The following is a 27,485-nucleotide window of genomic DNA, read 5'->3' as shown; positions in this document are numbered from 1 at the left end:
CCGCCTTCTGCCTTGTTGGAAGAAAGTAGAAGTGACAAGAGGCCCTCCAGGCAGGCAGCCAGGAACCAGAAATTCAATTGAGTTACCTCCCGAAACTGGACTTTTTTGGAGACCCTTTCCCTGAAATTGTTTTGCCTTTAAAAAAAAAAAAAAATCATCACAGTTCAGGGCCAATTCATCACCCATGGTCTCCTGGCTCTCCTTTCCTCCAAAAACGCGTGATTTGCACAAAAGGATTTCCATTTTCCAGGCTGCTCTACAACCAGCCTCACCCACAATAAATACACACACACATAAATATGCACACACACACGCATGCATAGACACAAACACTGTTATTTATAGATGCAGGCATTGCCCCAGACAGATAAATACACGGGCGCGTTTCTTTCCTATATAACAGGCAGGGAGAGAGGCGATGCTGCAGCTGAATTCACTCTACATTCGGTGATTAGGAGACAGAGTGTGGGACATACGGTCTATCTCTAGGGCTTAGACCAACCGGTTATTGGCTGGTGCTGCTGTTCTCTAACAAGCCCCTGGATATATCACTGTGGCTGTAGAGAAATGCAGCTGAAAGAGCCTTTCACTGTCAGTAGCAATCTGTCACTTCATGTATCTTACCCTGCCTCTTCCAGCACAAAAGCTTCTGAGCTGCAAGTCGGTGCTAGGAGAAAGGTCATTTTGCAGGTAGGCTGGGGTATTTTTCTTGATTTCTGGGAATGCACGGCCAGCTTGAGGCACCGTCTGGATGCTGCAGCATGCATTTCAGCTTCACATATGCCTAGCTATAATTTAAGACAAGGGAGCATTTCCATTACAAATCCCCTTTTTTTTTTTTTTTTCCTGCGGATTTATTTCTTAGCTATTTGGCTTCACTTTGGGGTGAACCTTCATAGAATATATTCACAGGCAGGGAAAAACTATTTTTCTTGTACAATGTTTAAATCCAACTCAGCCTCTTTGGGTTGTAAGATGGTGAAGGAAATTACGTATGCACACAAACACTCACAAGCACATACAAAAGCTTATACAAACATATGCCCGCAGAGAGATCTGTTACAAAAAAGACAAGCCAATGCAAATAAGCTCAATTTTAGAAGTGAATTAATTTGACTGACTTTATTATTCTAAATTATTAACAAGTTCTAGCAAACTTAGAATGCAATAACCACACATGGGCTTTCATCCGAGTTAAACAGAAACAGATAACTGCTCCTGATATACGTGGTATCAGCATAAATCTGGGAGAGCGAACTTGGAGGCAGAAACCCGGCACACAATGAGCCCCTCTCCTTGCAGCATGGTGTTTGCAGCTCCTGTACGGCTCTCCTCCCCTGAAATATTCCAGTGCAATGAATCACCCTCCGACAATGCCAGAACCCCCTATTTTCGTGAATGCCAGCTGAAACCTGACCTCCGCAGTACTCTAATCTGTTTATGACTTGGTCTGGCTTAGCAAGCCTGTTTTGGGGGCTTTTTTTTTTTTTTAACTCTTTATCGATTCTACTTTGATGTAGTCCAATAAAGCACATCGACAGAAGCAATTTATGTTGCCTGGTGCCTCTAGTTCCAGGAAAGCCCATAGCATATATGAAGAGAGGTAAAGCAACGTCCAGGTTACCCGCTGCTTATCCCAACCTTCCCAGCTCTGTTCAATCCACCTCTGTAACTGAGATAAGGAACAGTTGGAGCTGGCACAGCAGGCACTGGTTCCAGCGGGATGCAACCCCTGCTGCCAGGGCTGAGGACCACTCGGCCTGGGGAGCTGCTCGTGGAGCCCCTCGTCTCTCTCCCTTGTCTCAAACGGTGGCCCGTAGCTCCCTGCCTGTATGGTTAGGCACCTAAAGTGATGTAGAAAGCCAAGATAAGAGGCATCTATGCCAGATGGGCCAGCCCTGCAGGTAAGCGCTGCCCTCCCTCTGGCTCTGAGGGTACTGGTGTGGTTGGAGATACCAAATGGAGGAGATGGAGGAGTTCCCTGAGGACCCCACAGCTCTGCTGAGAAAAGACACTGGCAGGGTGCTTGGGGTGGGGGTGGTAAGGTGTCCTCATGCTGTCTGCTGCCCAGAGCCAGCCTGCAGCCCACAGGAGCCTGCCCGTGCCAGAAAGAGAAGCTCGGCTCCCCTGGCACATGCCTAGAGAAGGATGCTACACCCCAAGGATTCCTTGGGTCACCTGGCAGAGGCTCCATAGCCTGTCTGGGGTTCACCTCCCCATCAGTGAAAGGGGGATGTTAGCCCTCCCCTGCACTGCAGCACTGTCACGCTAACGATGTTAATGCACATTGTTCCAGCGCCACTGAGAGCCAGATTAGGCAGCCAGGAACTGTACAGATTTATCCTATCAGTTGGAGATGCTGTGGCTATCCTCAGGATATGCTGGATTCCCTCTTCCTTTCTTGCTTTCACACTCAGATCTTCCCCGAGGCTGAGAAAACACTAAGAACATCATCCAGGAAAGATGCTGAGTGAAACCCGTAGCGTTTGGTGGCTCCTGTGAGCAATGCAATAGTTTTTCTCTTTAAAGAGAACTTCTGGCTACGAGGACACAGCAACAGGGCAGAGGAGGATAGCTGAGAGCTGCAGAGACCGGAAAAGTGAACCCACATTTAGCCACGGGGCAGTTTAAAGTTCCTGATGCATTTTTCTGCTAAGTACAGCAAATCCCCCACACTGAGCAGCAGCCCAGGTGGCCACAAATGCCACAAGGCTAACTGCCTGCGCGGCGTGCGGGCGTTAGGGAGGGCGTGCGGGTAGCAGCTGAAGGCAACACAGGGTCCTTCAGGGAGGCAATGCCACCTGTCAGGAGCTGGGCCTGCCACGGGATGGCTCGGGAGGCATCTGAGAGCTGCAGGATTCCCATTCATCCCGAGCCTCCCGCGGGTCGGAAGCGCTGCTAGAGTTTCGCTCTGCATCAGCCGCTGCTGTGCTGCGCAAGCAGCGTGGCAGAGAGATGGCCACCAGGCACCTCCTGGGCCTGAGGGAGCCCAGGTGGGGAAAACACAGCTCGGCACCCAGCAAAGGGGAGAAAGATGAAAGAAAACACGGGCTCTGAGCCTACCTGGATCTGCTGCCACTGCTCAAGTGAGATACCACGGCTCAGCCCGCCTCCTTGCAGGGCTCCTGCTGCAAGGAGCAGGCAAGCTTATTGCACATTCCGTCAGCATCAGAGCACAGGCACCTAGCTCCAGGCTCTTCATTTATAAACAGAAGAGCTGAAATGCCTCCCATCCCCTCACGGAGAACCTTGCTTGGTGCTAAGAGGAGGACGAATTCCCCCCAGCTCGTGCCACATGGGTCTGTGAGCCATATGGGTAGGTGGACACGTGCAGGGACAATGGCACCGCAGCCAGGCTGCAGCTCAGGTGGGCAGCGTGCTGGGTGCCCCAGGAATGGGACCTGCTTCAATTTCTGGAGGGACTGCAACAGTCCTGGGTGATACATGACGGACACAGCAGTCTGTGCAGTCTGGCATTGGTGAAGGCTCCACCTGTGGCCCCAGCACATGCCTCACCAAGCACCAACCGCAATTCCCATGTGGTGGTCACCGAGCGACCTGCTGGGCCCGGCAGGACCAGCACGCCAGGCTGCCTGAAGCTTCGGCCAGGACTTATGAAGCCATCACGCGTTCAGACTGTCTCCAAACAGAGCCAGCACGCCTCAGGACGCTGCCTGCTTTTCACCTGATTGTCATTTTTGGTCGCTGTTACTGAAAGGCATTTCGGAGCTTTGAGACCTGCTGGAGAGATGGAGGCCAAATTCCCAGCCCTTCCGCCTCCCCACTTCTCCCCTGCGTCCTCTCTTCTGGAAAGCCTTCCCGTGCTAAGTATAGTTCCTAACAGGTGCGTGACCAGAGGGGACTGTCAGGGCCGCAGCTGTCCCCACAGAGGCCTGGATCCAGCTCCATCTGTCTCACTGGAGTTATCCACGCCGCCTCACTGCGCTCTTTGGACACGGGATGGGGGAGCATCAGAGGTTCAGCCAGGGAGGAGATGCGTGTACACGCGCACACGCACGCAGAGGGAGGATAACTGTGCCGGGGAATGCCACAAACAAAGCCTCTGACATCAAACTAATGCGTCCTTTGAGGCTTTAAAGAGCCCTTGCCACACACAGGCAGGCTGCCAGCTAACTCATCTCTCTGCCTTGCCATGCTAACAGCCTGATGCCAAGGTCAGGCTTAAAACAAAAGCTGACTGCTTTGTAATCCCCTGAGCCTCATTTGGGGATGCCACAAGACTGGTAAGAAGCAGTGGCAGAAAACGTTTGGCTGGAGCCAACCCCAGCACCAAGCTGTCCCTTCACAGGGGAAGGAAATAGAGAAACGGAGCCGTGCTCACCATCTAAAGGTGCTCCCTACCCCTTAAAGCGCCCTGCCATCACGTCAGGCTGATGTGGAAATAATGAGGAAATAATCCTTTTGCAACACACCACTGCTCCTTGCCACTGCACGTTGCAGAAGAGCAGCTGATGTGTCCTGGGATGTGTTCTGTGCTAACAGGCTGCCGTGACTTAATAGGAGGCTGATGAAAACCATATGCAGAGAAGAGGACGGTACCTTGACACCAGCACCACCGCTGAAAGAACAAGGGACGGCTTTCTGAACTCCCACAGTGCCTCTGCACAACACGCCCCGTGCTGCACTTGGGCCACAGGGTCTGAACTCGGGGAGCCCAAAGCCCCAGGAGCTGCTAAGGGGCAGAGCCCAAAGCTGCAGGGCACTCGGGGAAGGGGCGGGCTGAGACAGACGTGTGTAAATCTTTGGCAGAGAGAAAATCCATTTCCCCTCTTTTATTTCTTTGTTAAGAAGAAACCACACGGCTGCGAGCAAGCCTCTGCCCTGTCACAGCCTCCCAAAGGAAGAGCAACGAGTCCCTGGAGCTTTGTGGGGGGAGAGGACAGCACTTGCCTGCAGCTCTAGGGACGAACTCCGAGCCCAGGCAGTGTCACCGGGCAGTGAGCCCAAACGGCACTGCCACCTGCACTGCCCTGCAGCCCCTGCCCCTTTCCTCCTCAGGGCTTCCTCAGCAGGGCTGAGCACATGGCTGAGCGATGTCTGGGGCCTCCCTGCTCCCACTCCACACCTTTCAGCAGGGCATAACACCTTCAGATGCAGACACAAGCAGGACTTTCATCAGCAGGAAGCACAGGATCAAGCCCAGACTCACTAACACCAGTGCTGATTGCAGGGACTGCATCACCTCAACCTTTTTTTCTTAAATTGCCTTACGTCTTTTCAGATCTCAGTTTCTGTCCTCTCCTGCAGGTTTCCAGGGCTACGTACAGTTACATTCCCTTACCTTTTTTTTTCTTTTTCTTTTTTTTTTTTTTTCTTTTTTTTTATGACAACTCTTTTCAGAAAGAAGAGCTGACTGAAGCAATCAACTCCCTTGGGGCTCTGGGGCAATCAAGACTATTCCATCATATCGGTGCTGACAGGGCTGGGGCTGCCAGACTGAGTTATCACAGGTCCTGCCCTCCCCTGCCATCACTCCCTGCTCACCAGGAGAGCCCCGGTCCAGACCGAGCAGGGAAGGTCAACCCCAAGCTGCAGAAGTCTCCCATTATTAGGGAGACATCAAAGAGAAAGAAGAGGAAAACAAACATATCCCAGACATCTCCCCTTTCTAGGCATCTCTGAAAATCATAACCAGCTCAGATGGCCCCAGGGAAGGAATGAGGTATGGGGAGCCACGAACCTTTCGTGACCAGCTCACCGTGTATCAAGGAGACTGCAGCCACATGCCAGGCGTCCCACAACACCCCTGTCACACAACCTGACATCTCCTTCTGTCCCCGTTCAGCCCCTGCCCAGCAAAGGGCTGTGCTCCTCTCCTACCACAAGGACCAACTGTGCAAGAGAAGTGGTGAAGCTGATTCTGAAGCAGGAGAGCCAGGACTCCTACTGGCAAGTGGTGAGGGAAATTCTCTCTGTCTTTGCTCTTAATCCCAGTTTGAGACTGCCTCAAGCTCCAGGGCCCTCCCCACCTGCTGCAGATCTAAGCAGCCTTGGTCAACTTGCTCCCGTACCTTACAGTACATGTAACAGTCCAGCGGGGGTTGATAATCTCTGGGATTAGAGATGGTGGATTAATAATCAAACAAGACGTTGTCCAGATGGGCAGCAGCCCTGGAAGCCCCAGACTGCCAAGAGTTTGCACTTTCCTGTGAAGCTTTCAGAAACAGGGTGGTGTTTTCAGGGTGTTCTCCAGTTCCCAGCTCCCAGGGCCCTGCCTCCACAGCCAAAATTCCCCTTTTGTTAGTGCAAAAATGGCACTCCACTCTCACAGATGAAAATCTGAGGAAGTGGATCAAGGATGAAAGCCCTGCTCCTCAGACCTACAAGAAAATCAGGGTTAAAGCCAGATTTTTAAACTCTGTGGGTTTTTAAGCCAATTCTGACAGCCAACTGTCTCAGGCAGTCCTGGCTGTTCTTTGTAGCTGGTGACTCACTGCATATGGGGGTTTGACCTCGAGGACTGGGATGGTTCTCTCCAATGCAGAGATTTCTGGACATGGAAGAGAGGAGGTACAGGACGCAAGAGCAGACACTTGAGAGGCATTTGCGAAGTGCAAACCGGTCTCTGAGCCACAGTTTCCTCTGAGTCCCGCCTGAACATCTCTGCAAACCCACCCAGCCCTTGCACGGTGCTTCGAGGACAATTTGACCCGGAGTGTGAACAACAGGATTAAGCACTGGATCAGCAGAAAAATGACTGCAGCTACTTATTATCACTTGCTATTGAAGAGTTATTGTTCCTACAGAACGCTTGTTTCCCTGAGCCACATTGTGCAAGTGTCGGTGCCTTTGCTAGATTTAATGGTCCAATTATCACGGGCTGTGTCACCTCCTCCCCGTTCTACATGACGAGACCTGCTCTCCTGCCTTCATTACGAGACCTGCTCTCCTGCCTTCATTCCCCTCTCCTATTTCGCTAGCAGGCAAACACACCTCTGCCGCTCCTTCCTGGGTAGCCTTCTTTTTAGCTTCTCCCATGCTCAGGGCTGGCAGGGGCTGGGGGAAGGCAGGCAAGTGGAAGAGCAGTCTCTGGGCTGGACATCTCACCCTACAGGTGGCTAGTTGGCGTAGTGAACTTAGTGAAAACATAACCAGAAGTTCTCCTTTAGAGTTGAAGTCACGTCAAGGTCTTCTCCCACCAGTTGCAGTGAGCTGCGGTCCTGGTGCCCAGCTGCTGACAATACACTGAGCTGCTCAGTGGGCTTTGCCCAGCACTAGCAGGCTTGGCAGGAATGTTCAAGGAGAAAAGAAGTGACAGCACACCGCCAGATAAGAAACTGCTTCCATCACCTGCAGTAGCTGTGAGGTTACAGCCGACTAAAGGTTAACCCATCTGCAATTAGCTCCAAAATCTGTCTCTAATAAAATATTCCTGCAGATATTCCAGAGGCAAAGAAATTACCTTTGGTACACCCCTACCCGTAGGGCAGTGCCTCAGCCAAAAATCAACACAGACATGGGAATTCTTCTCCCCATCGTGGTCACTCTATGGCAGGACCATGGGGAGCATCGCTACAAAAAAAATGAGCAGGAGGAAGGGGAAATGAACGTGCTGGGGTGGTGGCCAAGGGGCTAAGCTTCTGGATCCCCTGCCAGCAGCAGGCCACCAAGGATGTACCGTGAGTGCCAGACCTGAGAACATCAGCTCCTCGCCAGGATATCAAAAAAGCAGTATAACAAACAGCATTAGAGAGTTTCACAACAGGATCAGACATTTATGTGAATAAGAACAGCATCCACAGCGACAGTAGCTCAAATGAAAATCATAACAGCTATTGATTCCCCTGCTTCAGGGTATAAGCTGCTTGCCAGCTGGGGTCAGGGGGAAATCTCCCCCCATAGGGTAGTATTGCACAATTACGGGCATTATGGGATTTTTATGCCTTCCTTTAAGGCATCCGGCCTTGGCTTCTGGTGGAGACAGGATACCGGGCTGGAAGGACCATCGGTCTGTTCAGCTCAAACAGTTTTTATGTCCTAATACAAAATTAATGGTTCTCTCGCTCAGATACCATGCAGTAAAGCTGCCTGCTCTGAGCGCTGCAGCTGGCAAGGCAAAAGCAGGACTGCAAATGTGATCCTTGTGCGTCCCTTCCAACTCGGATATTCTACGACTCCATGAAATTCACTCTTTCAACCCAACAAGGAAAGGCTCTCCTTGGCCGGGAGCAGGGATGGGACTGCAACAACCCGTGCACACCGGTCGATTTGCCTTGACCTGCCCGCACATCCTTGCCCACAAGCCCCGACTGACCCGTTTTGGCCTCCCTGCTGAGCACAGTTACCGGCACGTTTCCTTTGCCTGGGGGAGCCCGGGGAGCTGCACGGCCAGGCTAGCGTGGAAAGCCGCCTGGACATGACTTCCCTTCCTTGTGCACATCTCAGCTTGGTTTTACCCGCGCTGATGCTCCTGCTTTACCCCCGAGCTCCCTGCCAGCGGGTGCCCGGCTTGGGCAGGTGAATCTGTGCCCTCGTGCCCCGCACAGGGCCCAGCCTTCTGGGCTGTTCTCTCTTCAACAGCCTCTCATGCCAATAAAAGGGCTGTCAGCCAGGTCAGGCAGGCTGTGGAAGCAGGAACGACCGTCTTAAGAACTGTATCTGAGGATCCACACGGAGGTCCCTTCTGCTTGTATGGACCCACACCTCATCCATCATCCAGACAGCCAGGCAGGGCCACTCATCTTCATTTGACGACACCTTTTATCTACAAACACCTAGATTAAGTCTCACGGCCAGTCTGTGAACTGGGCAGGATCTTTTTACCAAGCCAGGGGCAGACTTTCCTGGCTCGGATCCGGCGTGGGGCTGGATCGCGAAGAACTGCTTGCTCCCAGCCTGACTTCTACAGCAGGACTTCTCCGAAAAGCCGACCATGCCCCCAGCTTGGTGAGCCCATTATTTTGGTGTCTAAGTGGAAGCCAAGTTCTGCAATTGCAGCGCGTGCGGTTGACTTGTGGCTTGCCCTGAGGGAGCCAACAGTGCTGCTGGGAACCCTGACCCAGGAGCCCTGACTCAGGCGTTCTGTGAAACCACAGGGCCTGCTGTTTCCATGCCCATTGTGGAGCTCCAGTTAACAGAAGGTTTGAACCTCCTGTGCAGAGGCACAAGGGGATCTTGCTGCACCAGCACTGCACCCACAGCAAGGAGAGCTTTCGGTAGCAGCCCAGAAGCCTCTTCCCTTTGGCTCTGCATCCAGCTGCTCCCCTGCAGCGCCCCACGCCACGAGTGCCCCAGCAGCCCGCCCACGCAGCCCGCCTGCCCAGCTGCTCACTGCCAAATTTGTGTGACCCTACTCAGGTCAAACAAATGGCTTTGGTGGCTGCACGTGGCCCATGCCCGGCACTGGACACCCCTACTCACTTGTCAGATTATTCTGGGGTCAGTCCACGTGCACAAGTACGTTTGTAGGAGAACTGGGACTGACAGGCATTCTCCCCACATACGCTGTGTTGCCTTAAAGGATGGCAGCAACATCCCATAATGCCCATAACCGTGCAATACTACCCTCTGGGGGGAGATTTCACCCTGACCCCAGCTGGCAAGCTGCTTATTTCACTGGGAAAAAAGACTCAAAAATTAGGACCTGACTGAAGCAGCCACGGGCAGGCTGAACTCAAGGTTATTCCTCCTGGATGGGATTTTGAAATCCCATCCTCCGTGCCTCACAGCCCCTGCAGCCCCTGCTCTGCTCCCCTCAAACACAGCACCATGCTAAACTTCACCCCCTTGTGCCCCCGGCTCTGTCTGTCTAGGGCAATGACGTCCTTACTCATACAGGGATGTTGACCAAATCATAAAGAAGATGTAATGACATTGTCTCGGCCGACACGCTGATCGATGCTTTTCATGCAAAATTATGCTTTCTACGACTAATAAATATTGATCTTTTTTGTTCCTGTGTAGCACTGCAATAAACAGTGACTTAAAAATCTGCTAGCACCGAGCAGATCTGCTATGCAGCCTCCAGCTCTCTCACACCCAGCTCCCCTGCAGTCCCCACCAGCACCTGTTGCCTTTTGGGGTTCTCTTACATCTGCCTGGGCCCACCTGATGTGAGAGCACCACGCCTGATCCCACAGGGGTCAGAGAGCTGCAAAGCTCCATCTCCCTTTATTTATCTGTCCTTTAAACAGTGCGAATGCTACAGTGATTCATAGGAAGAAGTAGAAATTAAATGGAATTGGAATGAGTGCTGAGGAGGGCGGGAGGGTCATGTCCTGGGCACATTTAGGATAACAAACAGGAGAAACTGGGCCAAGCGCAGAACAAATGGAAACATTTGCAATTACTTGGCAAGGGAATCGTGTAAGCGCTAATAGGCATGGTCAGACAACTTGAAACTCCTTAAATCAATGCTTGGAGCTTAGTAAGCAAGCGCCTGGCTGCAAGCTTTGCTGGACACGAGGCATCCATTCAGCCCTGCTTCAAGCCCTGGGTCCACGTCGTGGCTGTCCTGCTCTATTTACTCCTCTGCTGGAGAGGGGTCAAGCAGTGTTTCAAACCCACTTGGCTGCCTCACCTCACTCAGTGCCATACCAAAGTGCAAAGCAGCGGTGACTCAGGCCTGATCCCATAAGTGAAAGTGCTCACAGATAAAGGGAGTGTCATCTCCAAAGGGTCTGGGGTGAAGGAACCTCAGGAGATGGGAAAAAAAAAAAAAAAAAAAAAACACATCACAGTGCAAAGCAAAACTCTGTAGAGCTGTGTGAGGCAGAAGTAGCTGAGATTTCACCTCTGCCTCCAGGACTCCAGAGCCAGAGGGAGAGATGCTGGCTGAAGGATCCCCATCCCTGCTCACAGCAGCACTCACAGAAAGCAAAGTGGTGACAAGTCACAGGACTCCCAGATGGTACCAAGGTGGTTCCCTGTCCAGGAGACAGCTCAGTTCAGCCTCGTTTTTCCCCATTAAAATCGCCCTTCTGGAGTAACAGCAGGTCCTGGTGCATCACCAGGCAGTGACAGTGCACGACAGCAGGCTGGGAGTGAGCCATCATGGAAGCAGTCATGAGATCTGGGAAGAGAAAAGCCTGGTGTGTGTTCACAGTGGCTGCTGCTCTGATGGGGACTGCAGAGGGTTTTCCTGAGCAGGGTACAGAGGTCTGTGAGGCAACCCAGCACCGTCAAAAGAGACAACAGCATCTGAACAGCCAGCAGAGAAACAAAAACAACCTTTGAAACAAAAACCACAGAGCAAAAAATTCAAAATCAAACACCTGCTGCAGCGTGTGGGGAGAGCGATGTGCTTTGGGGTGGGGACCACAGTGACCAGCGCCATGCACCAAGATGGACACCACCTACGTCAGCTCCCAGGAAAAGGCAGGAGACACCTTGCTGCTGTCCGGGGGCTGTGCACCTTACTGCAGGGAGACACTTCTCTTCTTCTGGGATTCACAGCTCCAGACTCAGTCCCCAGGGAGAGCTGGCAGCCCTTCCCTGCCACTCATCCTCTTATCACAGCTCTCCTGCCTGCAGATGCATTGGAAAGATGGCACGCAGGCAGAGGGAGCGTTTGGTGCCGCACAGCCATGGGACAACAGCCCTGAATTGTTGGACAAAAGGCTGCAAGTCAGTCGGGAAGGGCCCTAACAAGGCTGGAGTCACGGCCTCTGCTGCTGACCCGGCGCATCCTTCGGGACGCTCTGCGAAGTGGAAGCCGGAGACAGGACTGCAAACGGATTGATGATGACAGGCAGAGGCCTGGGCTCGCTCACTGCTGCCTGGCAGCCACGCCGGTGATTGGATTTGTTCAGGACACATTTTGGGGAGTAGATTGCTTTCCCTTGCCAAAGGGGACGGACTGGATTCCTACCCACCGTGAGCAAAGGAGTTGTGAACCAGAAAGGAGGGAGGGCCAAAGGTCTCTGGTGCTCTGTGCAGTCTCAGGCATTCCCACAGGCGCTGCACACGCCGGCTGCAGCAGATGCTCCTGCTCACCGCTCCTCCGTCTACCATTGATCTGTGATTATCTCCCTGCTCCAGGGGAGCTGCTGCAATGAATCCTGTCCCTTGTCTTCCTGAGGACTGCTCGGCCAGGCAAGGGCCTGCGCTGCATTTTGTGACCTGTGGCAGTGTCTGAAGGTGTTTGGGGTGACCCAAGCCTTGCCCACTCCCAATCCTTCCAGCACAAGACCTGCTTCCACCCGCAGTTTTAAGGAGCCATATTTCCCCCTTCCCCATGCCGACAGCTGAGTGCTGAGAAGGCACTTAAGGCGACAAACCTGCAAATCAAGACAGATTCTGGACTACAGAGCTTAAAATATGACCACATCTCTCCCAGGCTGTGAATGGGCTCACTTGAAGAGCTCCCCCGGTCCTGAGACCCTCCCCTTCTCCATCCCCCTCCTGGGAAAATCAGAGAGGCCAAGGGCTGCTGGTCTAGCAGATTTGCAGGAGTGGGAGTTGAATCAATGAGGCTCTGAAAGCCAGTGGGGAAAGTCATTCTGCACCTTCCTGACACCAGGAATAAATGATTCAGTGGGAAAGAAAAAAAAAAAATAATACAACAACCCTCAAATGAGGCTGGAATTACCCACCGGAGAGATATTTCATCTTGAGGAATTGGGTTTGCTGCAGCGTTCATCTCACTGAGCCACAGCCAGGCTTTAATATCCAGCAAAAGGTCAAACCTAAATGGGAATTGTTACAGCTTGCCGGAGCCCCCACCTGCACAAACGCCACGCGCTCCCCGGGCCCTCGTGCGCCCGGCCCTGGAAACGCTGCTGCAGGTTTCAGCGCTCCAGGTGCTCGCGGGTCTCTGAGTGGCTCTGCAAACATTCATCAGCCCTTCCCACCCCTGCCAAGGATCATCACGCCCAGTTTATTAGCAATCATCTTCCCTGCTTAATTTGATAGCACTTGCCATCTCGCAAGCACACTCTCAGCCCTACCTTCACAGCCTCTCGTCTTGCTAAAGGGCCTGAGAATGAAACCTGCAGGGCCCTACTTGGCCTGACCCTGCAAATTTTGCCTGCCCTATGTCCGCTTCCAGAGCCGGGGACCTTGTGCCACCGCAGCGCCGCGATTGCGGTGGAAGGCACCCAGCTCCCCAAAGGTGTTGCCATCCTCTTTCACCTGCCTCCTCCCCGTATCCACATGTAAAAAGGCTGCTCCAAATGGCAGGAGCGGGGCTGTCCGTTCTTCCCCTACACACCAGTTTCTAGGGGTGCCCTCAGCAAAAGCTGCACTGCTGTCAGTGCCAGGTCTGTGACACCGCTGAGCTCAGGCAGCACCACAGAAGTACCACAACCCTTTCTGCCCTCCCATCCCCAGGAGGCGGCCGTAAGATTGGCTGAGCCCATGCAGCACACAGGGAGGCAGAGCACGTGCCCAGAAGCCTGAAGACATTCATGCAGGGCTTTATTCTAAGGCCTGAGCCTTGCTGCTAAGGGCACTCTGCTGCTTTAAGGGGCCAAAAGCAGTGCAGCAGAGCTTGCCTCCCCCAGAAGGAATGGCAGGAACACAAGGCACAGCGAAGTTGGTCCCTATGCTGAATCCAAGGCCTGAAACAGGCAGCGGGGCACGGCTGGACCACAGACACACACCTCCCTCCCTGATGGGTTCCCAGACACAGTTCAGCCCAGGTCAAAGCACAGGAGCACAGCCTTAAAAGCATCCTGCGCTCACCCCCCTTGGCAGAGGGTCTGCATGCAAGAGGAACTGCCCTGCCTGCTTGGGTGTCTTGAGCAGGGTGAATTTGGGGTGAAGGCTGGGGGCTTCCAGATGTTTCCACTCAAGACATCTATCTCAGTGAGGCACCTGTTTATCGTAAAGGAAGGTGGGATTTCAAGGCACTGGAGGGCTGCAGGAGGGTAGCTGTCAGTTCCTTGATCATTGGAAACATCAATGCTTTAAATCTGTGTTCTGTGCAGAACTGCAGAGCCCTTCTGCCAGTGCCCTGATCCTGACCCACTGCCCCGGCAGCTGGCTCTGCCCCTCGCTCCTGACCTGTCGTTCCACTCACCTCCAGCAGCACTAACGCTGCCGGCTCTGAGGAACCCCAGCCCTCTCAGACTTCTTATTTAAGGAATTTGTTTTTCTGAGGATCACGTTGCACATTTGGGTCAGCTTGGTAGTACTGAATCTTTCTGCCTCCTCCCAGCCCCAGTGTGTACGAGCCCTGGGTGGTCCTTTGGGGCTGTAGGAGCGTTCTTATCATGCCCACCTACCTCACAGCCCCCCTGGACATTTCTGTTCTTCCCACTTCTGCTTTGGTAATGCACACACTGTGCTCCTCTTCCACCCCTCTGACTCAGCCTGCCCTCTGGGAGCTCAGCATCCCTATCCCATGCAGTAGCAGAGTTCTCCAGGAATGAATCAGGCAGACAGGAGGTGGGAGGGAAGGTGGAGATACCTGGAGAGCTTCTTGCCTCCTCTTCACCATCCTTCTGTATGATGAAGGTGAGGGATCAAAGGAACAAGAAGAGGGAGTAAAGCAAATGAGCAAGCTGAGCAGAGGGGGATTTCACCTAAAGCTGGGCTGACAATCAGCTTAAGCACTGGGGTTTATAGCAAGCCTGGTCCCAAGCAACAGGGATTCCCTTACACGATCACAAACGTGTAAGGGAAGAGGTGAGAACTGGCAAATCTCCTGACAGCCCTGTCTCATTTGTCTCATTTCACCCAATAAGACCCGTAGCCCTCCTGCTTTCCTGTTCAGGAGCAGACTAAACCTGGCCAATGCACCTCTGCCCTGCCCAGCTGTCCCAGCTGCCCTCCCAGCCCTTCCTGATGAGCAGGCTGCCACCTAGGATGGGCAGCATGCTGACTGGAACTGACACCCACTGGGCAATCACCTGAAACTACCACTCTCATTTTCACTTGTGACTTAAGCCAGATTTCATTATGTACAGAAGGATTAAATTTTACTAAGGCTAAGAAAAGAAAATTTTTTGTTCAAATATTTACAGTTAAAGCTCACCAGAAAGTCAACAAGATTCTGCTGGACAACACTCAACTATCCACATCCCCCAAAGGAAAATAGGGCTTTAACATGGTATTTAAAAAATCCAGAGACAACCAAAATTCAACCTTCCTGATTGTTCCTGGGCCAAGCTGAGTCTGTGCTATACATCCATGCCTCTGGGGGAAGCAGAAGCAGTCAGCTGGAAGAACTGCTTGGTCTTTTCTTCCTCCTAATGCTGAACATGAGGACATGGACACAGTGGGTCAGCCAGTCCCTTGCATGGGCATGCTAACAGAGGAGAAAGTCTCTGAGCCACAACCAGCAGACACATACTTGGGAAGCCAGTGCTGTGGAAAATGTGGTCTGATTGCTTCTCCCTATGCTTGGCTTTGTTGAGCTGTTTGTGTCTTCTGGATGCAAGACCTCCCTGGCAACGAACTGGAGGTGCCATTTAGAGATCCCGTCCTTGCTACTCAGGATGTTTAAATTCAAAACTCGAACTTGTGGTTGGCAGGGAGCAGGGCAAACAAACAGCAGAATGATCAGCTGTCAGCTCCTGACAGCCCGGCACAGGGCAGCCAGGCTGGCCTGCAATAGCTGACCCCTCTGTCAGTGGGGAATAGCTGAGGTAGCAGCTCAGGGGCCTGTCACAAGTTTAAACTGCTCAGGTTTAAGCACAACAACAGAAAATTAAAAAACAACAGACAGGAAGTGTATTGTAACATTCAGGCCATGTTCCCTCCTCTGTGAGGTCTGCTGATTGTCCTCAGATGCCTCCTGAAAGTCAGCCTCTCATATGCTCTCCTGTTTGGTACCTACCTCTCACAGCCACGTTGCAGAAATGTTTTTTTACCAGTGGAAGGAAGGCTGGACTCACCCAACACACACCGGAGGGCTTGGGGGTTATCCCTCAATGACCCAGCTGCCACTGACGGCTTCTAAATATGTTTGTTTCTTACCCCAGCCCTACACCCTTTTCTTGGCACGTCAATCTCTATCTGAAGCTTCCCTCATTCACCTCTGCAACTGTTCATGTTCCGTGAGTGCATCTTAGGTTTAATGGTTACCTGTGAGTAATACAGCTCACGTTTGTCAAAGCTCCTGTGGCAGATGCAAAAGCTCAGGTAGAATTGCTCTCTCCCTTCTCTGCTTCTTTACAAAGGTCAAGGGGCGGCAGAGAGAAGCTGATCTACTGATGAGCACGAGCCGAATCCCTGTGCAGACAGCTGTGAAAGGAGAGCAGACATCTTCAGATGTTAATCCCACAAGATGAAGGCCGAGTTGATTTAACAGCCTTATTTCCCTGGGTAGAAAATAAGCTTCCCCAGGGAGCCAGCAAGTTTCTGAGACTCCTCAAATAGGCAGAGCTTTCCTGAAATGAAGATCCTATCTTGGAAGATTTCTCATCTATCTCCCTGTGCCCTGGGCACTGCATAAGCAAGGTCTGTGTTCACATACACTGTTCTCTCATGCAACCGTGTCCTGCAAAAGGCTCAGCAGCAGCCGCATCCCATGCCAGCTTTCCTCTGCTGGATGCAGAAACACATGTGTGTGACCCCGGTGTGATCCCCAAAATCCACCAGGCTCACAGAGACCACAGGAGCAGACACAACGCCTTGGTCACCGCCACCTGGCACTCTGATGATGCAAGCTGCGGACCTCCAGCCAGCAGCTCAGCATTCCCCCCATGCCGCAACACAAGGGAAGGCTTGGGCGGGAATGCAGACAATATCCTAAACAAATCTGCTGTTTACAAAGTCCCCTGTAAACTGTTTACATTGCTGGGGAGAAACCATGGAGGAACAGCAGCTGGAGCATGTTCTTCCCAGTGCTCCTGTGGGAGTGGAGCTGACGCATGTCTGGAATGGGTGCAAACATATGAGGGAAAGAAGAGGCAGCAAAATCCCTGCGCCACCCACTCCCCCAGCCTGCCAGGACCTCTGTGCGCACACACTGCCTCCCTGAGCTCACTGGGGGGAGCTGGCGTGACCCTAGGGCACAAGGCGGGGTGGCTGTGTCAGCTGGAAGAGCCCCACGCCCCAGGAAAAGCCAGCCTCAGGCTGCAGGGAGAGCATGGGCCACGAGGCTGGTCAGGGGCTGCTGGGCGAGCTGCCTCCAGCTGCTGTGGGAAGCAGACCTGAAGGAGCCGGTCCTGCACCTCCCCTGGAGCCCCTTGGCTCTTGGAGGCATGTGAAGCGTCTTGTGACTCTCATCCCATGGAAACTCGCTGTGTGGCTCACAGGAGTCAGGGAAGCTGGCCTCCTGCTGTATTATATACATGTATAAAGAGTGGTTGAAAACGGGGCCTCAGAAATACCAACAGGAAAGTTTTCAAGCCCTGGCATAAAATAAAAGCCTCAGTGTGCCTCTAATCTGCCCTGCTTCCTGTCCACGGAGCCCCTTTGAAGTGTCTGTGAACAGCAATGCGTCAGCGCAGCGCAGGCTGCCTGCGATCCCAGGACAACCGCAGGGAAGCCACGCGACTGCCCGAGCCCGAGCCCATCTGGGGGCTGAATCCAGGACAAGAAAGGCTTTGGTGCGAGAGATGGGAGGGTTAAAAGTCAACCAACCTTTCCCAGTGCCCTCACAACGTGCCTTGCACTCGCAGCCCCTTCCACGGAAGAAAGTGTTTGTTACATTACTTGAACAGCTGAAAAGGACGTGAGAAAATATGGGCATCTCTCAAGGAAGGTGATAAGTGCTCCGAGGCCAGAAATAGCATCGGGGGGGGGGGGGGGGGGGGGGGTATGTGTACGTGGGGATGGGCAGCTCGCTGGAACTGCAAGGACGTGAAAATGTATTCCCTACACATGATATGGCAACGCTGACCCAGTAGTTGGAAAGGAATACAGGTACGATGATTAACAAGGAAAACGAGTGGGCGCACTCACCCATTTGGTGCTGAAGGCCAGGCAGAGAGAGGCACGGAAATCTCTTTGCTCACATAAGCAGGGGGTAAATGATGTCCATCCGCATCTACTCTCAACTGTGTCACCAGGAATCTGCTGTCAGAGCCAGTCCTGCCCTCATTCTGCACCCAGTCGGTCTTGCTGGGCCCAGGTGTGCCCCCCTCTGTGTGATGCATCCCCAGCATCTCAGCTGGCAGGAATGTTGGACGGATCTGGAGGGCTCCTCAAAGGCTAGACAACAACAAAGAAAAAGGGAAAAAACACTCTCAGGACAACCCATAACTAAAAATATTGTCAGGTTCTTTTGCCAAAGCAAAAAAATTTATTTCCAAAACCCTTTTTCACGATCAACCACAAGACTGCCCAACCCAAAAGATCATTTTGTTTTGTTTTGTTTTTTTGTTTTTAGTTTTGGTTCCATATTTTGCAGTTAAAAATGTCATCCAGCAAAATGTCTGAACAAAACAGTGCTTCAGAAAAAAAATAAAAAAAGAAAAAATTGAAAAAAACTGTTTTCAATAAGTCAGAAATGACTGAAGACCTAATCCCACAAGTGCTGGGTGTTTTACCCGGCTGGAATGACCTGCTGCATTCGACTAGAGTTTTGCAAATAGCTTTGCTTAGCCCATATATGGCACAGTTCCCGTGACAAAGCACCTTCACATTCAAGGCCTTCCAGAGAAGCATCAGCCTGGAGGGATACCCCGGTGCTCTCAGCCTGGAGAAACCCACCTTGGAGGCAGGCAGACACTGCTAATCCAAGCTAGTCCTTCTGTTTAGTTCCGTGCACACCGGTGCCTACCCAGGTCTCTCCCAGCGGTGCCTTCTCACCTCAGCACCCATCATTTCACTACGAGATGAGAGGCAAAGCCATCAAGCTGCTGGTTTTGAGTATTCAGGCTGTGATTTAGCATAAGCCTTCAGAAACAGTGAAGTGAAGCAACTCTCCAAAAAGCACTTATGCTCCCCCCTTGCACCCAGATGGATTTGTTATTGAGGGAGGCTCATAAAACCTGCTTGGGCCAGCCCAATGAAAACCTTGCTTCCTGAAACGATGCTGAACACAGTTTGTCTTTGTGCTTGGAGCAAGGCTGTGTTAGCACCAGTTCTGCAGCTCTTACTGCTGACAACTATTGTCAAAAATGAATCTTTTCTTTGGTATGCAGCAGGGCTCTGATGGATGTAAAACAGAACTGAGCATTCGTGTTTGCTTGCAAGGGCTTTCTAAAAGGAACTCCAGATGCTAGCCCAAACGCCTCACGCATTTTCCACTTCAATTTTAATTGTTGGTGCTGATGATCGCTTCTTTTCGTACCATCAGCTGCCAGGTTCTGCCCCAGAGTTAGCGGTCTTTCAGAGCACGGGAAGTGGGAAGACATTCCTTTAAGTAAAATCCCTGCTGCGATCAACTTGCCCAAAAGATTCCCCAGGCAAAGGCGGAGAGAGAGTACAGCAAGCTCGTGTACCACAAATTCACTTAGGCTGCTGCGACAAGCCCACCAGAAAGCATGCGAGTCCTGCTGATGGCAAAGGTCTCCATGCCTTCGGTTAAGCATCTCTTCCCTTCCTGTTCCCAGGGTTTTTATTCCTACAAACCATGAGCACACTGCCAAGATGGCCATGAATTAAAACACAAACTTTCTCAGCACGAAGCTCCGGTCCCATATGTTTGGCGATGCCCCAAAACCAGCTGCTGTAATGCTCTCACAGACAGCCACCTAGCCCAGCCCCATCCTCTCAGCCTCCTCCAGCACCTCTGGAGCCTGGGCATCCCCCTCTCAGCCTTTGCAACAGAGAGGGGACAGGTGCAGAAGAGCAAAGAGCTTCTAACCGCAGCTCAGAGGCTCAGCTCGCTGCCGCTATTTGCTCGTTATTCAGGTGGGGATCAGAGCCCTCTGTGACTCAGGAGAGGAGCCGGAGCCTGCCCTGCACGTCCCTCACCTGCTCACCCAGCACTGCAGACATTCCTCCCGCTGGGCAGCCGGGCTCTCTGAGGGCCCTCCTTCACATGGAAGCATTCAGGAATTCCTCTCGTAATTAATTCTCCATCATCCCTGCACAGCGCTCCCGTGCAGAGGAGCTCAGAAAGCAGTGGCACAGAGCAGCAATTAAGGGGCAAAGACAGACTGCGGGGAAAGGCACTGCAGGTCACACCTGCGCTGCACCAGAGCTGCTCTGGGAGAAAGCCCTTACCAAGCTCCGGAGGGAACGGCAGCTCCTAAGTCAAACCCGAGTAATAAGATGATCTTGTAGGGGGAAAGATTAATCATTATTGGCAGCCAAGAATGTGCAAGTCTAACAAAAGCCAAAGGTGTTTTTTTTTTTATTATTTTTTATTACAGTCCAATGGCAGCTGGGAAGGCAACGTTAGCTACGAATTATTAAACCTATTGCAAGAATAAATTTTCTTTGAGACAAACCATAAAATGGGAGTAAAATCCTCTTAAGCCAGTGACATTTCCTAATGGAACAGACATTATTTTTTTTTTGCAAACCAAAAAAAAATTAATAAAATTGCTTTAGATTATTAAGTGAACAGATTAGGCTCCACAATGGAAAATATTTACTCAAGCAAAACCCGCTTAATTTAATACCTGCCTCAATTAATTTTTAAGTTTGGGATTATAATTGGAGAGAATAATGACGTTTTATGCTTGTATAAATAGGGACTCGTGAGCCGTATTTGCCCAGAATTCAGGCAGGAGAAGAAGGATCTAGGAAAACTTTACCTTGCTAATCCCCAGGTAACAGCAGGCTGCTGTATGTGCCAGTAATGAGATGGGCAGCTCTTGCAGGCCTGGAAGATAAAGACTGAAGCCTACGTTCCTTCTCACAGCTGGTCATTAAATTTCCTGAAATGTCTGACCAGGAGGTCACTACTGATATTACAAAACAGAAAAAATACTACAGAAAATGGAAATTGTTTCCTTTTTGAACGTGGAGGCAGAACACCAAGTTAAAAGCACGATGAGCTTGTGCCTCATCCCTCCAGCACGCAGGGGGGATCTGCAGCCAGTACGGGCTTTGATCCACCTGCCAGACCTAGGATGAAGAGAGTGCAGCAGCTCCTTGCAAAGACCTGCCAGTTATTAAGGACCTCCACTGGACACTGCTTCCAAAGTCAAAGCAAGGTAATTGCTCCTTTTACACCCCAAGAAGACTGGCTGGAGGGCTCAGTCTGACGGAAAGGAAAAAAATAGACGATGACTGGCTACTGCTTTTAGAGCAAGCTCCCTCAGTGCTTTTGTGCTTTTCTCCCTCTGCCAGCATGGGCCATGTGGGAGGCGGGTGGAAATCCAGGCTCCAGGACATCCAGGTGGGAAAATATGCCTGAACGGTCACTTCCCTGCACAGTGGAGCTGAGCCCACCAAAAAAAGGTCTCTCTCTACAGAAATCACCTGCTGCCCAAGGGCTGAAACCCACCACCACTGCACTGTCTTCCTCCTTGCTCGTCTTTTTTCCAAAAGCCATCCTCGGGGCTGAACTAACACATGTATGAAGTGCTGACATGCTCAGTAACTGCTCTCCACAACTGCTCGTTAACTGCACCACTTGCCCGATGCGTGGCTCTCCTATAGCTGGGATTCCTGGAGCAGCTCCACACCCCCCTGACTTTGCTGGGAAGCAGGGAGTGGCCCCGTGTTGGGGAAGAACGCCGGGAAGAACACGCCGGTTGGCTTGCAGCTGGCAGCAGACTCTGATATCCTGCTCCTGTTTCCCCTGGTGTCAGAAGTACACACTGCATAATAAGCAGTAAGAGGAGAAACATTTGATTAAAAAGCTTCCTGCCTGGAAGCAATTCTAATCCTGGCTTGACTGGCTCAAACTCAGCCCCAAGAGCGTACACGTTATATATAAAGTCTTTGGGGGAAGAATATGAGAAAGCATAAGGGTTTTATTTGACATAGACCCTGCTGGCATATCAGAGCTCCGTTGTTTGTGTTTTCAAGACAGGAGCCTTGTTAACAAGTGCTGGTGAGTGCAGCAGGCACTTGCAGGCTTTCCACCGAGTTACTGCTGGGGTAGGTCTGGCTGAACGTCGTGCGGAAGGGTCAGTGGGGACAAAAATGAGAGAGAAAAGGATCCGATACTGAAATCTTTCTTATATTAAAGTGAAAATATTGAAGGCTGGATGACAGTGACAGAGAAGCTGAGAAGTGTTTCAGACCCAAATAGCGCTTAAGTACAGGTGAGAAACAGGGAATATGTGACAAGAACAGAGACAGAGTCTATCTGAACTACCTGGTAATCGTGAGCTGGGAGTTTGTCAGGAAACAACCTCACCAAGGCGATGGGCAAACTGTACAAGGTAACTGTAATTCTGCAGGCCTATGGAGTCAAATGGCGATCAAAGAGCCATGCAGGGCCCAGAGGAAACAGCAGGGAAACCAGAATCCTTCTCCTGAAGGCAGACAGAGGCAAATTACAGCACAACAGACCTGTCCCAAATCACCCCCTAGGTCCCAAATGCAATTGATGAAGGACTGTGCACGTGATGTGCTGACTGACAAGCCTGGAAGACTGTCTGTGGGAAAGGAACAAGAAGGGTAATTTTATTGTCATGTACCACAGGGGGGTGTAAGTAAAATCACAGCATGAGAAAATGACAGTGTATCTGTCTTAGGTCATTTACATGCCCAGATAATCTGTGGGAGGAGAGCCAAAGTTGCTACATTTGACAGAGGCAACACAACTGCAATGCGCTTGGGAAATGGAAGCGTACACACACGATTTGCATGCACTAAAACCAATCTTGTGTTTGCTGCTCCCAGAAACTAAAATGACCAGACTTAGTAATTTAGCCTTCCAAATAAGAGCTCTTTGCCCCCTAACTATGGGCTGTATCACAGGTGCAGCATTAAGCCACGATCTCATCTTGCTGAGCATGCTGCAAGAATGCCGCAGAGGGGCAGTTCCACGCTCAGAAGTGTCCGTACATCCCAAGGACACACTTAAATGCAACAAAAATATTGTGCACAGGCTAAAGAGCTAAACTGTCACGAAGGCAGATGCTGGGTAGCAGTAGCAGACATCGGGTATGTTGGGGCTGGTAAGCGATGGAGAACAGCAGAGTTTTTAGGAGGGGTCTGGAGGATGGAGGAAAGGCTCCGTGAGTGTTTACAGGTTGCTACTCCCCTGCAGAGGGAGTGACACAGGAGGAACGTGCAGCTGCATGTTGGAACTGGCACGGCTGGCAGACAGGCAGGGCTCTATCTCCGCAGTGGAAAATTTTGATGAGCTGGCTCGATGGAGCAGGGCTGGAAGAGGCCGTCTGTGGAAGACACAAGCACTTTGCAGTTTGGTGAAGATGATTAAGAGGCTGGTGAGATGTGCCCTGCAGGACCTTTTACCATTGCACTGCCAGAGGTTCCCAGTTAAAACCCTGACGATAAGGGTCTGTGGTACTCCACACAGAACTGAGAGGCTCGGCAGCAATCTGGTTGCTCAGAGAAGCTGGGCACCCAGAAGGATTCCAGTCAGGCAGACAGGAGGAGGAGCTGGATCTTGGAGACACTCTTCAGGAAGAACTGGCTAGTTCACTGGTCAGGATATGGGTACTTAGAGAGGGGTCACGTTAAAGAGGAGCCAGGTGCTGGGAGGATGGTGAGAAAGATCAGAGACATCAGGAAAGGTAGGAGGGAAGAGCAAGCCAGAGAAGATTAAAAGCTCTACTTCGATTGCACTGAGTTGAAGCCAGTAGATGGATATCCACGAAGCGCTGTCAGAAAGACAGGCTGAATTAATTTGGACAGCACAGGACAGGCAGGGAGCAAGGCGATCACTCTGTGAGTCATCAGCAGGAGATAACATATGCAAAACTTGTAAATAAGGTCACCCAGAGAGGGAACACAGAGGAGGAAAAGAAGAAGACTGGGTGAACGGTGAGTGATGGAGCAGGTGAAGCAGCCAGCAGTACCTGAAGACTGTTGAGCAGGACAGGCACAGCCTTACAGACATCGCTGCAGGGGGGAATAAACACAGCCCCAGCAGCCAGGCTGTCCCCTGCGGGTAAACGTGCCGTACTAAGAAACATAGAAAGGGCTCGGGAAGCTGCTGGGTCCTGGTCCCCCAGGGGTGAATTTCTGCCTCAGTTTCCCTGCCCTTGAGTGCAGACACAGACCAGCTCTAGCAGCTGCAGAGACCACACCTGGCAGTGGGAAGGGTCCATATTCTTGTTTGAGCTCTTCAAGTCCCCCCAGACACAGCTACAAGCTCACTTCCAAATCCAAAGAGAGGGAGAAAAGCACTGTTGGTGGCCATGGAATGGAAAAGACAACCACACAGCTGTAACTGGCAGGGAGCTGTGCCGGGAAAACGAGCACGTCCAGCATTCCTCAGCTGCTGCCCAGATGCTGGAAGAGAAGGATAATGGTTGTGACGTGCAGGGGCAGGAGCAGCGGGATCCTGAAGTCACACTTGACCCCAGATCACAGCCAGCTGGCACGACACCGTATGTTGAAATTGCCCATTTACCTGAGCCGGCTGGCTGGAAAGCAGAGCCAGCATGCAGGGAACGTCCAGGTTAACTCGTCACTGGCAACAGCCTCCAATTTGTCATGAAGGGATTCACACCATTTACAGAGGGATGCGGGGGTCTTTGCAGGTTTTAGGCAGCTGCCCTAAGAGCTCAAAGAGACTCTGAAAAAAGAGGATCCATTTCTAGCCACGTAGAGACTCTTAGCATGAACAGCAAGCCCCGGGCAGAGGGAAGGGAATAGGGCACTGGGAATGCACCAGTGGGGCTGTACAAAGAGGACCTATTCTGGCACTTAAACCAGGTGGAAGCAACTTTGCCGCTGTCTAATCTGAGGACAATGAGGAGTCAGATGTCTTACAGCCTGGAAAGGCCTGACCAAGTCTATGCAGAAAACAAGTGAGGCACTGAACCACTTACATAAATGTCTGGACGTTATTCTGTTTCTGCCTGCATGTGCACAGTGACGGCAAACTGCTTCTAAGGTGCACAAACCCCGGGGGAAGCAAGATGTTGTGCGGCCTCAATTCATAGACGAACTATGCCAAAAAGGGATTGCCTCTCTCCCAACATTTGAAGCCAGTAAATGTTAAATCCTCAGAAAACATCCCTCCCTGACTGATAGGTACTCTGTGGGGAGCTGCTTCCAGGGGGTGAGTAGCGGAGGATGTCTGGAAGCCAGGCTCCAAGAAGTACTGAGGTACAGCCAGGACAAGGCTGGGTCTCTCCAAGAAGCCCCAGCAATTCTGAGATTTTTCTATGAAGCTTCATTTACAAAGAGAATCAGGGCTGCAAAACACAGCTTTGTCCAAATGCCCATTACAAGACTTCATCAGATCATTCCGGACTCTGAGGCTCCTGTCTCTGCACAGCAATAGCCATCATCCTCAAGCTTTGTGTGTGTTTATGTTACCCTTCCATTTTCCCTTCAGATATGACAAGCAATTCTTAGAACACGGGTTATAAACTCTTCTGCTCTGGAGTTCTGTCACCTTTGATTGCACTCAGATGAGGGCAAGGATGTAGTTGCAAAGTAAATCAATAAACAACACTTAAAGGGGTCTTGCAGACACAGGCTGGGTGCAACGCCGCAGCCCTTCTCTGTCCCCAGCTAGCTGTGAGGCACCAGAACAGCTCCTGTCCATGGGGCCTTCGACTGATTTGGGATCTGACCCCTAGGAACGTAACCAGAACCGACTGGAGAAACATGAGCACGGAACAGAGGGCACTGGGGAAGACAGCAGGCCTGCCTCTTTGCCCCATCCTTGCCTGGAGAAACCCAAAGCCCTTCCTGAGCACCTTGCCAACACGGGGACCGAGCAGAGCAAGGGCATCAGGCAGGGGGAGCTGAACCAATTCAGGGCTCCACGAAGGCTGGATTCAGGAAGGGGCCACACACCCCTCACTGCAGGCACCGAGGGCCCCTCAGGCCTGCTGTCACACAGAGGGCAACACAGCCACGTAGAGCACAGCTGGGGTGGATTTCCTCAGGAAGCCAAAGGGGATAGTCACAGTCAGCCCTGCGGGCATTTCGGCTGCCTGTGGCTCCTTGTGCACACACCCGGCAGTCCCAGGACCTGCTCCTGGTCAGCCTTCCATCAAGCTAACAGGGCTCTACCTCTGTAAGCGGCTCCTGCAACCAGGATTGTAACAGATCCCATTCAAGCAGCCCAGGCTGGTGGCTGAACACATCCCTAGTGAATAGGAAGAGCAGGTGGTTCATCACGTGCAGCTGGCCTGCTCTGCAGGACCAACACGGCACACGGGGTGAGGGTAAACTCCTGGAGAAGCTTCCGACAGAAACCCTACTTGAATACACTTCCAAAAGCATTCACAGAGCAAATTAACTCCGCTGATTGAATTATTTGGATTTTGGTTTCTGATTTTAGAATCAAAAGCTGTGTAGACACTCTGGTGACCGGGAGGCAGCGATGCTGTCCCCCCAGCCAGAAAGGAGGGCTGCTCTCCACATGCTGGAGAACACCCCTGTTGCTTGCCCACCTAACAACTCCTTTTTTTCAGCCCAGCTGCATTCCCAGCTGACATCTCCATTACCTGTTTCAGTGTGCCGACGGTGACATCGCTGTGCTCCTTGCACTGACACAGGGCATCTGCTTGCTGTTCCCAGCTCCGCTGCCTTCTCTCCCTGTGAAATAAAGCAAATTATTCAGGGCAGAAGTGATCTCTTATTTTGGTTGTCTTTATGTTTTGGCATCTGTTCAGCGCGTTTGTGCTCTGCTTCCAAATCCAGCATCGCCCATGCAGAGCCTGGCGAGGGGAACGTACAGCTGCAGAACACATACTCGTCCTCCGCCCCAGAGCACAGCAGGACCTCACTCTGAGCAAGGTTTTTTGGTGACTCAGGGAGAGCTCCTGCAGGCTCTGCTCTTCTTTTTAGCGTGGGCTGTCCTCACTCCTCAGCATCTCTGTGCTGGGGTCCCTGAACCCTGCACACAGAGCCATTTCTCATTGCATGTTACACTGGATGCCACGTGTGCATCACAGAGGAGCTTTGGGATATCAGCCCGGAAAGAAGGCTTCAGAGCTGAACTGAGCAACCCAACTGTCCAAGGTCATATGTACTCTGTGGCTAGATCTTCTGCGTAGTACCAGGCAGCTGAGCTGTCACACTCTCTCTGTGCTTCCAGTGCAACATTCCCTGCCCTTCATTCAGGCAAACCCCAAATGAAAGTGACCAAATTCCTCCCAGCTTCCATAGAAAGCAGCCCCTTGCTCCCATACATCCCCGCAGAGCGAGGGGAACCCATCACACCCTGCCCAGGCTCACACTGAGCCCAGAGACATGGTCACAGCGCTGCTTCCTACCAGAGCCCCTTCCTGCAGCCACAGGGACCTGCTCTGGGAGCCTGCAGTGCCGAGCACCTGTGGGGCAATTAATTAACACCAGTAATCACTCATATTAACCGCAACTGGAATGCAACTCTTCGCATGCCAGCGTTGGGGATGTGCTGGCTCAGGGCATCGCTGCGGTGTCTAGTCCCTGAGACCTTTGCGTGCTCTCTCCGGCTGTTAAGAGAATCAGGTGGTGTCGTTCCTAGAAGGTGAATAAATTATTATTGTAAATTACTCTGATGAAGTGGCTTTTATTAGAAAGCCAGACACAAAGGGAGCTTGCTGATTGGCTAGCAGTGATGTCATACCCGGCACAGCACTCAA

The 27,485-nt window shown here is 51.8% G+C and overlaps 1 long non-coding RNA gene across 1 annotated transcript in view; it reads right to left on the bottom strand.

Moving 5' to 3' along the window:
- Nucleotides 1-27,485, bottom strand: part of LOC311442849 — a 98,081-nt gene that overhangs the window by 53,898 nt on the left and 16,698 nt on the right. The window contains exons 3-5 of the long non-coding RNA XR_014696905.1: nt 26,364-26,454; nt 17,815-18,063; nt 15,991-16,149 (exon numbers count right to left, since the gene is read on the bottom strand). This is a non-coding gene — a long non-coding RNA (uncharacterized lncRNA). The remainder of the gene's footprint in view (nt 1-15,990; nt 16,150-17,814; nt 18,064-26,363; nt 26,455-27,485) is intronic.

This window comes from Aythya ferina, assembly GCF_964211825.1.
Source record: "Aythya ferina genome assembly, chromosome: 11".
Classification (NCBI taxonomy): domain Eukaryota; kingdom Metazoa; phylum Chordata; class Aves; order Anseriformes; family Anatidae; genus Aythya; species Aythya ferina.
The sequence above is the reverse complement of the archived record's forward strand: the minus strand, read 5'-3'. Positions and strand labels throughout refer to the sequence as shown.